Source organism: Mus caroli, chromosome 2, assembly GCF_900094665.2.
Source record: "Mus caroli chromosome 2, CAROLI_EIJ_v1.1, whole genome shotgun sequence".
NCBI classification, from domain to species: domain Eukaryota; kingdom Metazoa; phylum Chordata; class Mammalia; order Rodentia; family Muridae; genus Mus; species Mus caroli.
In genome coordinates, this window is record NC_034571.1 from 89,183,948 (window position 1) to 89,199,507 (window position 15,560).

Consider the following 15,560-nt stretch of genomic DNA (forward strand, 5'->3'; position numbering starts at 1 on the left):
AAATGGGTAAGTGGGAGATTGTATTGCTTTGTATTTTCTAAGCATACCACATGCTGAGCACATTGCCATAATATATCTCATTTAGTCACAGTATTGTTTTCTGGTTAGAAAATTAGAAAATTGCTGTTCAGTGGTGGCACACACCTTTAATCCCAGCACTTAGGAGGCAGAGGAGGAAGATCTTTGAGTTGGATGTCAGTCTGCTGTTTTTAGAAATATTTCAACACACACACACACACACACACACACACACACACACACACACACACTGTATAACCCTGCATGTATGTTACATAGATATAAGCTGATTCAGTTAAACACACTGTCAAATCACCATGATATGTCTGGAATTGTTATTTATTTGTTTGATCCCAAAGGCAATTTGCTCCTTATCTTCTGTACAATTATATCTGTTTTCCTTGTGTAGTAGAGTAGTAGAAAGAACTAAGGAAGAGTACAGGATTGTCTAGCCAGAGGAAATGGTACCCAACAGAAGATGTGTCTTACAGTTTTCTTTTAAGGGTTTCCACATGGAGATGTAATTAGCTTTTGTTCAAAATGACTTGCTAGATTAGAATTATGACACATGATGAATGTAAGCCACAGGGAAAATATTTTGGAAGAGTATACAGAAAAGATTTCTAAAAGTCCCAGCTCAGAAGAAGCCTGGAGACCACTTGGCAGGGTCACTACCACCAAGATCTGATGACATTTAAGGTCCTTGAATTTGGAAGCTTTTCTGACAGGGCCTGGCATTGCTTTGTATCCATCCTGGATAGATGCCTGCATTCTGCATATCTGGGCTATATTCCCTAGCACTTGGCACAGGTGGCTTAGAAATGCAGCCATCCAGCAAAGGTGGCTTTCTGTCTCAGACTTCATCAACTCTAGGAGTGTCAGTCTCCACCACAAGGAATATAAGAACACCCTATAGGTGGAACAACAATATGAACTAACCAGTAGCCCCAGAGCTCATATCTCTAGCTGCATATGTAGCAGAAGATGGCCTAGTTGGCCATTACTGGGAAGAGAGGCCCCTTGGTATTGCAAACTTTATATGCCCCAGCACAGGGGAATGCCAGGGCCAAGAAGCAGGAGTGGGTGGGTAGGTGAGCAGGGAGGAGGGAGGATATAGGGAAATTTGGGGATAGCATTTGAAATGTATATAAAGAAAATATCTAATAATAAAAAAAGAACATTCAGGACAAATGCCATCACTGGGCAGACACAAGGGATGCATAAGGCGTGACACTTCTTTTCATCTGTGTTTTTTCATATCTGTGCCACCAGAAAGGGTTTAGATGCTGTCTTCTGAGACCAGCATCTTCCTTAGTATTACCTGTGGTACTGATAGTTTTTTGTCTTGTTTACATGGACATAATATGATAATGATTGTATAATGATGACAGTTACCAGGAGATTACTGTATTTTACGTGCCATTATTCTTGAAATCTTGTCAGTGAGCACAGTATATCCATGCAGAAGGCATCTATAGCAGTGTCACACAGCTCCCAAGTAGCACAGCTACTGTTCAAACACAGGCCTATTCGGTATCAGATAATACATTATTTTTTTTACTGTTGCTGACATTTCCATATGGATGGTACCTTTCACTCTTTACAGAATCAAATTGTTAGCGCTTTTTCTCTATTGCTGGATGCTGAGATGATGTAAAGGAAGCACAGTGGGTGCTTTTCTGGGTTTATTTACAAAATGCCCATCAATACAGCAGTGGAAAGAACACTGTTCTCAGCATTAGCCTTGGTCAAGTCACATTTTCTCTTTTATATTAATATGGGTTTCCTGACAACAATTACGTGGGTGGGTCCTCTTTTTCTATATGTAGTCTTGCTGTGTAGCCCAGGCTGCCCTGTAGTAGTATTTTAGTGTGCCACCTCACCTGCAGAAAGACATTTTTTTAAAAGGAAGTACACCCAAGAAGCAAATATAAGGAAGAAAGCAGGCCAGTATGAGGGTAGATCCTGAAGATTATCTCTTTAGACAGTAAAGTCCAGTTCTTATCATCATGATTAGCATACCTCATACCTCTTAGCATGAAACACTGACAATCAGATCATATCTACATCTGTGTGTTGAGAGATTTAGCTATGAGCTCCACTTGCATGATACTAAAGGATGTGACCCTAGAGACAAGTGTGAAAACACAATCTTGAGATAGGAAACAAGAATGAAGAAAGCTTAAGCTGCCACAGGGCTGTTCATGCTAGCAGCAGAGGTGGCTTTGCAGAATGCAGCACTAGAGAGGTGAGTCACACAGAATCATAACGAGTACTATTTTCTCTTTGTGATTGTACTTACCTGCTGTGTGCATGTGTGCATATGTGTCCAAATGTGTGCGGAAGCTAGAGGATGTTGCCAGCTATCTCCATCCATCATACTTCGCTTTATTTATAGCATGTATAACCAATGTCCTTCTCATGGAATGGAAGTCCTGAGGATGGTTATCTGCAGTGATTTAGCTGAGCCTTTCAAAAAATGACTCCTTCAGAGCTGCCTTATCCCTGTGAATAGCTTGCTCTTGAGAGTCCAGAGTCAGAGAATCAGGAGTAAGGTGGTTCCTTTTCCAATTCATCTCGCATTGTTCATCTCTATTCTTTTTTTTTTTTTTCAAATTTTTTACTATGGCTCATCTCTATTCTTTACACTCCTTTCCCCCTGATAGTTGCATTTGCATATAAGTATTGTGAACAGCAAAGGCTTTGAGGATGACAAGAAGGGATTGCCAGCACATGAAATCCAATAAGGACACAGGTTTTTGTCTTGTGAACTAAGGAGTGTGGTAATTAAAGCAGTATTTACAATGCAATAAAGGCAGAGCTAATTACTGACAAATGGCAGTGAAACAATACTCTTTCCCAGTGAAACTAGACTGGGATCAGCCTTTATTATGAAGCCTCCAACTGTCTCCTTTGTTAATTATGATCTTCATAATCCTCTCCCTGGCAATATTTGCCTAATTTATTGCCACTCTATAATGGAGGATTAATAAAAAGTGATGCAGGAATAATAGGAGAGCTCAGAACAACTACGTGAGTTCCCGGATCTCTAACATGAAGATAAAGACCCAGAAGAGAAGTGTGGTAGTTGCACTAACCTTAAGTCAAAATATAATGATTCCTTTGACTACATGTCAAGACACAGTCCTTTGCTAATGTATATGGGGCTTTGCTTTTGAGAGCTGAGTCCAGACCACATGCAAGTGTCTAGTTACTTTACTTTTCTGTGTCTACATTAAAGAAACATATATCCTCAATTAGAGTTCTCTGCATGTTTTTGCAACTATTTGTTGTTTTTGAAAGAGCGTTATAATTCATACCTCTGGCTTAAAAATTCTTGAAATATATTTTTTTGATAGAAAACAAGAAGTGAGTTATTTTTCTGTAAAGAGCCAGATAGTAAACAGTTTGGATTTGTGGGACCACAAAGGATTCTTGTCAAAACGTTTCTCATCTTCCTTTCATTTTCTTCTTCTTCCTCATTTTCCTCCTCTTTTGCCTCATTCTCTTTTCTTTCTTGCTTCATAAAATGTAAAATCCATTAAAACTGTAAAATATACTCTTAGTTTCTGGGTTATATTAAAGTGGGCTATGGTTGTATTTAAGTTGAACACAATGCTGTGTTCAACTTATAGTACCTTATATACTCATGCACTCAGTTCTTAAGTCTGTAGCTGGTATAGGACAAGATAAACAAGCAGAGATTTTAACAAGTTAAACTCTTTTTTGTGTGTGTTTTCTGTTTGTTTGTTTTTTGTTGTTTTTCGAGACCAGGTTTCTCCATATAGCCCTGGCTGTCCTGGAACTCACTCTGTAGTCCAGGCTGGCCTCGAACTCAGAAATCCACCTGCCTCTGCCTCCAAGTGCTGGGATTAAAGGCGTGCACCACCACTGCCTGGCTACAATTTAAATTTAAGGATTAAATCTGGCATTGAATTAAAATGTAAAATCAACTGAGCATGCAGGAGAGAGAACCATGTATAAGCCAGTAAAAGCTGACACTTATTTCTAACTTTTAGTTTAAGGATTCTTTTTACTATTCCCCCTTCAATCCCATCTTTCCTTCCTATTTATTATATTTGGTAAAACTTCTAGAGACTATCACGCTAGGATTAATTTTAATATTTTGGGAAATGCTGAGTTGGTAACATAGAAACATGATGGATGTAGGAGCTTTGGGAGGAAGAGGAAATTTAGCATCATTTCTAGACAAATGCAAACTCCATGGCCTGGTTTTCCAATTGAGGAATGAGTTTCATAATATGTTTTGCTACTTGCTCACATATCTACTTTAGGTTCCTTATTCCTTTTCACTAAAGGTTACAACAGATTTTGAATCCACATGGAAATGGTGCTTCCCAGATTCTCAGATACATTCTCAAATTCTATTATTAGTAACATTACCCAGCAATGGTCACTATCTCCCATGCTTGGAAAGTGCTTCATTTTTCAATTCTTTGGACCAGAAATGCAATGTAAAGGGACTACTCATAGATTATTTAAAAATACAACTCTAGGGTGATGATTTGCCTATGCTACAACAGAGCTCAATACTTACAGCATCTTCTCTTTTGAGACTTAAAATATAAAATTTTTCCTAACGTGTTCCATTTACCCTTCAATGCCTTTCTTCCTCTTAAATTTATGGTTGGTCTTTCTTTAGTTTATATTTATATGAACATAAAACAAAAGTCTAACAAATAAGAAAATCAATTAAAATTTGAAAAGTGAACCCAATTGAGTATTTATATGTGTGCATGTATGTGTATATACATATATAAATGCAACCTATTCCATCTCTTTATTGTTACCTGTATGTGTATTATTATATTACTGAACATCTTCTTTTAATTCTTTTAAGAGAAAAGAGAAGAGTAAGTCTCACAACACACAAGGAAGCCTATAGAAAGGCCTAAGCCATTACTGATTTAATATGGGCACCAAGATATATAGACTCTCACAATATGCAGTGCATGTTGTGAAATATGGGAGAAGGCTGAAGCTGATTCAGGTTTTGTTTTCTGGTATATGTGGTCACATATCATATATCACGGACTTTCAAAAGTAGGAAAGAAGTCATAATTGGGAGTACACAGACTAAGAAAGTAATAGCAGATAGCATCATAGGCAGAAAACAGGCAGAGTTGTGTTGACCCTGAATAGTGATTATCACTGCAGACAATAGTTAATTCTAAGAAAAAGACTAAGGATGGAACTTGTAGCTCTGAAAAAATCCTGCAGAGGGAATTTAGACTTCAGCCCTACTATGACTTCTTCTTCTTCTGGATATTTCAAATAACTTCCACTGAAAGAACAGAGGTTACTGGAAGAAAGAAGGAAAGAAAAACAGAGAGAGAGAGAGAGAGAGAGAGAGAGAGAGAGAGAGAGAGAGAGAGAGAGAGAGAGAGAGAATGAACAACGGAGAGGGGTACAAAGTTACCTTCATAGGCAGGTTAATCAGAATAATACTTCTAAATATTTAAGTACATATATTTAAAGCAAAAGGACCTAGAAAGATGTATCTTATTTTAAAATATCAAGATTACCAAGTTTGACTATTAGGTACAGTAAAATTATCAATTAAAGTTGGAGAAATAAAATCCACACTAAAAATATTTTATTTTCAATTAACCAATGCCACAGAAGGCACCAGGAGTAACACTTTGTCTGAAGAGAAGGGTAAACATATTCAAGATGTCACAGAGCAAGTAACAAACAATACTGAAGGGGTTAATAAAAAAGATATAAAAGATAAAATATTAACAAAATGATAAGGTTACATCCTGCAACCATAGCATTAATGTTTTCAGTTCTCCAGTGAAAGGACACTGAGTAGTTGGTTAGATTAAAAAAAACAAAAATGAAAACAAAAATATCACAAAACATAAAAAAAACAGAATCAGTCTTTTTGCTGCCTCCAAAAACATAACTTACCATCAAAGGTAGACAGCACCTTATGGCAAAATGAAAAACAGGAAAGAAACAAATTATCAAAGCTATTTGAATATCTGACTAAACAGATTTCCAAATAAAGTTTGTCAGATGAGCTAATAAAGGCAACTTCATATTCATTAAGGCAATAATCCACCAGGGGGCTATTATAATTATAAACATATATGCACAAATTATTGATGTACTCAGTTTCATAAGTACTACGAGGGAGAAAGCCCCAGATGAATTCCAATACAGCAAGAGTGGGTAGCTTCAGTAGTCCACATTTAGCAGTAAATAAAAGTATCCAGATGATTAAACAAACAAAACAATATATCAGAGCTAAATGACCAGATATTTGAACCTAAGTAATATCTTCAGAACATTATATCTAAACACTGAATAATACATTAATAATATTATTATCATGAACTCACTGAATAATACATATTATTATCAGCAACTCTTGAGACTATTTCTAAAACAGAATACATATTAGGCTGAAAACCAAATATTTATGTGTGGAAACTTTTAAATAACTTACTATCTTCTATTGAAGCATCATGGAATAAAGCTATATATGAATAGAAATAAAAACTACAAATGGTACAGAGACTCTTGAAGATGAAATCATATACTTTTGAATGATGAATGGTTACTAAAGAAACTCAGAAGGACATAAAAAAAATCATAGAATTGAATGAATATGACAGTATAGCCAGTCAATTTAAAAAAAAAGGAAATTAGTTTCATAGGAAAGTTTATAACATTATTGCTATATAAAAAAATGAGAGAGATAACCAAAAATAAATAAATTAATGATGCACTTTAAGGCCTTGGAAAACCAATAGCAAAGGAAACCACAATGCAGTGAATATGAAGAAATAATATGAGAAATTAATGAAATGGAGAAAAGTCCAATAAAGAAGAGATGACTGTTCTTTAAAGAAGTAAGCGAGATTAACAAATGTTTAGACAAATTAAATAAAATAGAGAGAAAAAAATAAATTAATACAACGAGAGGCAAAAAGGAAGACATTACAACAGAAAACCAATTAAAATCTACAATATCATAGGGATATACTTTTTAAAATTTACATCAAATAAATTAGAAAAATTAAAAGAATTGGATGAATTTCTAGATCATATGACTTATCAAAATTAAAATAACAAAAATGAACAATTTAAACATATCAATAGCCAACAATAATAGTGAATCAATAGTGAAATACTCCCAACTCACAAAGCTCAGAATTCACTAAAGAATTCAACAATATTTTTAAAGAAGGATGTCAATATTACTCAAATTAATCTATAAAATATAAAAGGAATGATTGTCCCAAACTCTTTTTAGAAAACCAGTATGACTTCAATATTAAAAATAAGACAGAGATACAACAAAAATAGAAAATTGATCTCCAGTCTTTCTGATGAATATAGGTGTAAAAATTATGAATAATATACTTGCAAACTGAAATAAAGATAATATCAAAATATCATTTATTGTATCTAACTTGGCTTTATTTCAGCGATTCATGTATGGCTCAATATATGTAAATCAATAAATATGTATTTCAACACATAAATGAAATAAAAAAAGAAAGCACAAAATAACTTGTTAGATACAGTAAAAATCCTCTAGCAAAATCCAATATCCCATTAAGATGAAAGTCATGGGGTAAGGATGGGGTGAACATACCTGAGTATAATAAAAATCATATATGATAAATTTATAGCTAACATCATGCTAAAGGGAGAAAAACCTCAAAGCATTCCTAGTAAGATCAAGAGCAAGACAAAGTAATTACTCTCTGTACTCCAATTGAATACAGTTCTTCAGTCTTTGCTATAGCTATAAGGCAAGGAGAGGAGTTAAAATAGATAAAGACAGGAAAATAACAATTCCAACTATCTTTCTTAGCAGATATTATATGATCCAATACACAAAAGACCTTAAAGACTACTTGGAAATTTCTTAGAGTTGATAAGGACTTTCAGAAAAGCGATAGGATAAAGTATTAATAGAAAACAGGTACTTTCCTATGTACAATGATGAATGCACTCAAACAATCCCATTCACAGTACCCTCTCTATACATGGAATGTTTGTGGATACACACATTAAAATACTACTGAATATTTTTAACCAAGAAAATGAAGATCTCTACAGCAAAAACTCTAAGACATCAACAAAAGAAATTCAAGAATACTCTATAAAAAAGAAAGGCCTTCCACATACATGGATTAAAATAAATGATACAAATTTATTTTATAGCAAGAATGACCATCCCACCAAAAGCAATTTACAAATTCAATGCAAATTCTAATGTACATTCTGGGAATTCATAGATATTACAATACAATCTAAAGACTTGTATGAAAGCACAAATACAAAGAATAGTCAATGAAATCCTAGACAAAAAAGGAACACTTGGACATATAATATCAGATCTCAAGTTACACTTCAGATACACAGAAGTAAGCACAGCTTTGTACCTGCACAACAACAAACACATAGATCAATGTAACATATATAGATAAACTAGATGTAAGTCTACAGTTACCTGGATTTTATTAAAAACACCAAAAAATATACATTGAAGAGAGGCAGATTGTTAGCCTGCTAAACCCAGGTTGTTGGAAACCTGAATGTAAACCCGTGGCAGAATAAAACCAGATCTGGATCTTTTACCCTGAACAAAACTCAGTTACACTTGGACTGAAGAAGAATTAGTACTCTGAAACTAATTGAAGAAAAGTAGTGAGTACATTTAATTTATAAGCATATAGTAAGATTGTAAGGCAGTACCCAAATTAACAAAATCAGAAATGAAAAGAGAGATATAACAACAGAAACCGAGGAAATCCAAAAAAATCAGATCTCACTACAAAAGATTATATTCAACAAAACTGGAAAATCTGGATGAAATGGACAATTTTCTAGGCAGATACTAGGTACCAAAGTTAAACAGGTATCAGAAAAATGATCTAAACAGACCCATATCCCTTAAAGAAATAGAAGCAGTCATTAATATGTCTCCCAACCAAAAAAAAAAAAAAAAAAAAAAAAGCTCAGAATCAGATGGGTTTAGTACAGAATTCTATCAGACCTTCAAAGAAGACCTAATACCAGTACTCCTCAAACTATTCCACAAAATAGAAACAGAAGGAATTCTACCCAACTCATTTTATGAAGCCACAATTACTCTGATACCTAAACCACAAAAAGACCCAACAAAGATAGAAAACTTCAGACCAATATCCCTTATGAATATTGATGCAAAAATACTCAATAAAATTATCGCAAACTGAATCCAAGAACACATCAAAATGATCATCCATTATGATCAAGTAGGCTTCATCCCAGGGATGCAGGGATGGTTCCATATCCAGAAATCCATTATCATAATCCACTATGTAAACAAACTCAAAGAAAAAAAAACATATAATCATTTCATTGGATGAAGAGAAAGCTTTTGACAAAAACCAGTACCCCTTCATGATAAAAGCCTTGGAAAAACCAGGAATTCAAAGCCCATGCCTAAACATTAAAAACAGTATACAAAAAAACCAGTCACCAACATCAAACCAAATGGAGAGAAACATGAAGTAATCCTACTAAAATCAGGGATTAGACAAGGCTGCCCATTCTCTCCCTACCTATTCAATATAGTACTTTAAGTTCTAGCCAGAGCAATTAGACAACAAAAGGAGATCAAATGCTGAAGTTTGATATTGGAAAAGAAGTCAAAAATATCACTATTTGCAGATGATATAATAGTATACTTAAGTGACCCAAAATATTTCACCAGAGAACTCCTAAATCTGATAAATAACTTCAGCAAAGTAGCTGGATATAAAATTAATTCAAACAAATCAGTGGCCTTCCTCTACTCAAAGAATAAACAGGCTGAGACAGAAATTAGGGAAACAACATGCTTCACAATTGTCCCAAATAATATAAAATTCCTTGGTGTCACTCTAACTAAACAAGTGAAAGATCTGTATGACATTAACTTCAAGTCTCTGAAGAAAGAAATCAAAGATCTCAGAAGATGGATTGGCAGGATTAATATAGACAATATTGCATATGCCAGCAAGATTTTGCTGACAGGACCCTGATATAGCTATCTCTTCTGAGGCTAAGACAGTGTTTGGCAAATACAGAAGTAGATGCTCACAGTCATCTATTGGATGGAACACAGGGCCCCTAAATAAGAAGCTAGAGAAAGTATGAAAGGAGCTAAAGGGGTTGGCAACCCTATAGGAGGATCGACAATATGAACTAACCAGTACCCCACAGAACTTTGTCTCTAGTTGCATATGTAGCAGAGGATGGCCTATTCGGCCATCAATGGGAGGAGAGGCCATTGGTATTGTGAAGATCATATGCCCCAGTACAGGGGAATGTCAGAGCAAGGAAGCGGGAGTGTGTAGGTTGGGGAGCAGGGCTGGGGGAGAGTATAGGGGACTTTTGGGATAGCATTTGAAATGTAAATGAAGAAAATATCTAGTAAAAAATTTAAAAAATGGCCATCTTGAGGAAAGCAATCTACAGATTCAATGCAATCACCATAAAAATTCCAACTCAATGCTTCATAGAGTTAAAAAGAGCAATTTGATAATTCATCTGGAATACTAAAAAGCATAGGATACCGAAGACTATTTTCAACACTAAAAGACCTTCTGGTGGAATCACCATCCCTAACCTTAAGCTGTACTACAGAGTAATTGTGATAAAAACTGCATGGTATTGATACAGTGAGGCAGGTAGATCAATGGAATATAATTGAAGGTCCAGAAACAAACCCACACACCTATGGTCACTTTATCTTTGACAAAGAGCTAAAGCCATCCAGTGGGGATAAAAGATAGCATTTTCAACAAATGATGTTGATTCAACTGGCAGTTAGCATGTAGAAGAATACAAACTTATCCATTCTTTTTTTTTTTTTTTTTTTTGGTAGAATATGCATTTCTTCTTTACACTCCTTTTTTCTTTTTTTCTTAGATATTCTCTTCATTTACATTTCAAATGCTATCCTGAAAGTCCCCTATACACTCTCCCCGTCCTGCTCCCCAACCCACTTACTCCTGCTTCTTGGCCCTGCCATTCCCCTGTATTGGGGCATATAGTCTTCGCAAGTCCAAGGGCCTCTCCTCCCATTGATGGCTGACTAGGCCAAAACTGATCCATTCTTATCTCCTTAACAAAGCTTAAGTCCAAGAGTATTGAGAACCTTCACATAAAGCCAGATACAGTGAAACTAATAGAAGAGAAAGTGGGGAAGAGCCTCGAATACATGTGCACAGGGGGAAAATTCCTGCCCAGAACATCAGTCCAATAGCTTATGCTCTATGATCAAGACTTAACAAATGGGACCTCCTAAAATTGCAAAGCTTCTGTAAGGCAAAGGACAAAATGGCAACCAACAGATTGGGAAAAGATCTTTACAAATCCTACATCCAATAGAGTGCTTATATCCAATAGATACAAAGAACTCAAGAAATTAGACTCCAGGCAATCAAATAACCCTATTAAAAATGGAATACAGAGCTAGGAAAAGAATTCTGAACTGAGGAAACTCAAATTATCAAGAAGCACCTAAAGAAATGTTCAACATCCTTAGTCATAAGGGAATTGGAAATCAAAACAACCCTGAGATTCCACCTCACACCAGTCAGAATGGCTAAGATAAAAAACGCAGGTGACAACAGATGCTGGAGAGGATGGGGAGAAAGAGGAACACTCTCCTCCATTGTTGGTGGGATTGCAAGTTAGTACAACCACTCTGGAATCAATCTGGTGGTTCCTTGAAAATTGGACATAATATTACCTGAGGACTCAGCTATACAACTCGTGGGCATATATTCAAAAGATGCTCCAACATATAACAAGGACACATGCTCCACTATGTTCATAGCAGCCCTATTTATAATAGCCAGAAGCTGGAAAGAACCCAGATGCCCCTCAACAGAGCAATGGATACAGAAATTGTGGTACATTTACACAATGGAGTACTACTCAGCTATTAAAAACAATGAATTTATGAAATTCTTAGGCAAATGGATGGAACTAGAAAATATCATCCTGGGTGAGGTAACCCAATCAAAAAAGAACACACCTGGTATGCACTCACTGGTAAGTGGATATTAGCCCAGAATCTCAGAATATTCAAGATAAAATTCGCAGACCACATGGAGCTCAAGATGAAGGAAGACCAAATTGGAGATACTTCAGTCCTTCTTAGAAGGGGGAACAAAATACTCATGGAAGGAGTTACAGAGACAAAATGTGGATCAGAGACTGAAGGAAAGGCCATCCAGAGACAGCCTCACCTGGGGATACATCCCATATTCAGTCAGCAAACACAGATACTATTGTGGATGCCAATAAGTGCTTGCTGACAGGAGACTGATATGGCTGTCTCCTGAGGGGTTCTACCAGTACCTGACAAATGCAAAGGTGGACACTTTGAGCCAACCATTGGACTGAGCACATGATCCCCAATGGAGGAACTAGAGAAAGGACCCCAGGAACTGAAAGCGTTTGCAGCCCATAAGAGGAACAACAATATCAACTAATCAGTACCCCCAAAACTTCTAGGGACTAAACCACCAACCAAAAAGTACACATGGAGGGACCCATGGCTCCAGCTGCATATGTAGCAGAGAATGGCCTTGTCAGTCATCAGTGGGAGGAGAGGCCCTTGGTACTCAATGTCCCAGTGTAGGGGAATGCCAAGGCCAGGAAGCCAGAGTGGGTGTTTGGGTGAGCAGAGGAAGTGGGCAGGGGAGAGGGGGTTTCCAGAAGGGAAACCAGGAAAGCAGGGTAACATTTGAAATTTGAAATGTAAATAAAGAAAATATCTATTTAAAAAAGATTCAGTTCTGAGCCCCATTTTTTAATGGGGTTATTTGATTTTCTGGACTCCACCTTCTTGAGTTCTTTATATATATTGGATATTAGTCCCCTATCTGATTTAGGATAGGTAAAGATCCTTTCCCAATCGGTTGGTGGTCTTTTTGTCTTATTGATGGTGTCTTTTGCTTTGCAGAAGCTTTGCAACTTTATGAGGTCCCATTTATCAACTCTTGATCTTACAGCACAAGCCATTGCTGTTCTATCCAGGAATTTTCCCCCTGTACCCATATCTTCNAGGCTTTTCCCTACTTTCTCCTCTATAAGTTTCAGTGTCTCTGGTTTTATGTAGAGTTCCTTAATCCACTTAGATTTGACCTTAGTACAAGGAGATAGGAATGGATCAATTCGCATTCTTCAACATGATAACTGCCAGTTGTGCCAGCACCATTTGTTGAAAATGCTGTCTTTTCCACTATATATATATAAAACAGGAACAAATACAAAGACTACAGACAGACAACATGGAGAGTGAGAGTACTCAGAATACTTGGCCCTAAATGAGATGTCTCCATCAAATTCCTCTCCTCCAGGCTCAAGAAACCCCACTGAAGAGAAAGGAGAAAGAAAGTAAAAGTTAGAGGAGATAGTGGACAACAAGAGAGCAAGGCCTTCTAAAACATAGCAATACTGATATACTGATGAAGTAACAGAGACTGAAGCACCATGCACAGAACCGGCAATGGTCTGCACCATAGAGCTGAATGGGGAAGAAGACACATACTCCCACCCCTAACCCAGAAACTCCTCCATTTGATAATCACTTGCAAATGAAAATTTAGTCTTCCCTAAAGGGAACAAACTACTGGGGAAATAAAGTACTCTTAATAGTAGGTTGCATAAGCAACAGTAGATGCCAAATTCAATGGACTGTTTTGGCATCCCTTGTTTCATAATGTCATGTTGGTTTACTCCATCCCTCAAATTTAACTTATGTTCTATTTTAACATTTATTTGTGTTTTACCCTACAGAGCCTTAGCATGCATATTATAGCTCCACTTTTGTGTTTTTACAGAATTCTTGAATATGTGAATGTACTGACTGGTTTTGTGTGTCAACTTGACACAGGCTGGAGCTATTACAGAGAAAGGAACTTCAGTTGAGGAAAGGCCTCAACAAGATATAGTTGTAAGGCATTTTCTCAATTAGTGATCAAGGGGGGAGGTCCCCTTGTGGGTGGTGCCATCTCTGGGCTGGTAGTCTTGGTTCTATAAGAGAGCACGATGAGCAAGCCAGGGGAAGCAAGCCAGTAAGTAACACCCCTCTATGGCCTCTGCATTAGCTCCTGTTTCCTGACCTACTTTGAGTTTCAGTCCTGACTTCCTTGGTGATGAACAGCAGTATGGAAGTGTAAGCTGAATAAACCCTTTCCTCCTCAACTGCTTCTTGGTCCTGATGTTTTGTCCAGGAAGAGAAACCCTGACTAAGACAGTGAATAAGTGTGTCTTTTCATTTTGTTTGTTTGTTTGTTTTTCTTTTATGCTGTGTTTGGGTTTATCTTATTATATTTTATTTTATTTTTTTCCCAAGGTGATTGTTTGTCTTCTAAGAAGAGACATAATGGAGGCTGCTCCAGAGGAGAAGGCAAGTGAGGACAAATGAGAGGGATAGAGGGAAGTGAAATAGCAATCAGGATATATTGGATAAAATATGTATTTCAATAAAAGAGAAAAAAGATAAATAAAGATTAACCAACTTATTTTGTATCATATTAATCAAAAAGGAAGTAAATTAAATAGAGGAACATGCATTTTATGGAATATTTCTAGAGGATGTATCAGTGTGTGAGCACCTGTGTGTGTGTAAGTACCTCTGTGTGTGTGTTTGTGTGTGGTATATGTTTTATGAACAAGTTTGAAGTAGGAGTGTACTTGCCTGTGTATAGACAAGTGACACTTAATAAAGTGTCTTCCATAGTTCTCTCCATCTTAATTTTGAAACAGTCTCTTTTTGTACCTGGAGCTTGATATTTTGAATATACTGCTTGGCACCCACCTCTTTTCTACCCTGCCTTTATTCCATCATTCAGTGCTAGAGGTACAGGTGTGTGATGTTAAGCCTAGTCTTTATATGAGTTATGGGAATTGGAACTCATATCCTCATATTGGCACACTAAAATTTTTCCACTGAGCTATTATCCAGCCTCTTCAAAAATTTGAATGCTGAGACTATTCAAACTTGTCTTTAGTTTAGCTTTTAGAACCCAGACTTAGAACATGGATGGATTATAATGAGATGTGCTAAATGCAAGTCTCTTAGTTCACCAAGATCAGTGAAATTCTTGTCTCTTGTGACTTGCGGATGGTCTTAGAGATATCATAAATCTAGGTGCAAAACAAACATGCCTTTAGTACACACCTTTAATCCCTCTGGCTGGAATACAGACACAACCTTAGTACACATGTTTAATCCCAAACATTGAAGGTAATGTTTATTTGTAAAAGGAGGCAACCATGTTTGAAAGTAACATCTAATTGTGGGACAGACAATGTGACAAATCAGAGAAAGATTTGACAGAATGAGTTGAAAATGTGCTGGTCTCAACTCTCATGAGATCAGCATAGGGAGGAGAGTCTACTTAAAACATGTGGAGGGAGAAAAGGCTGCTGGTCATGGTGTGGTGGTGGTGGTGATGGTGGTGGTGGTGGTGGTGGTGGTGGTGGTGGTGGTGGTGATGGTGATGGTGATG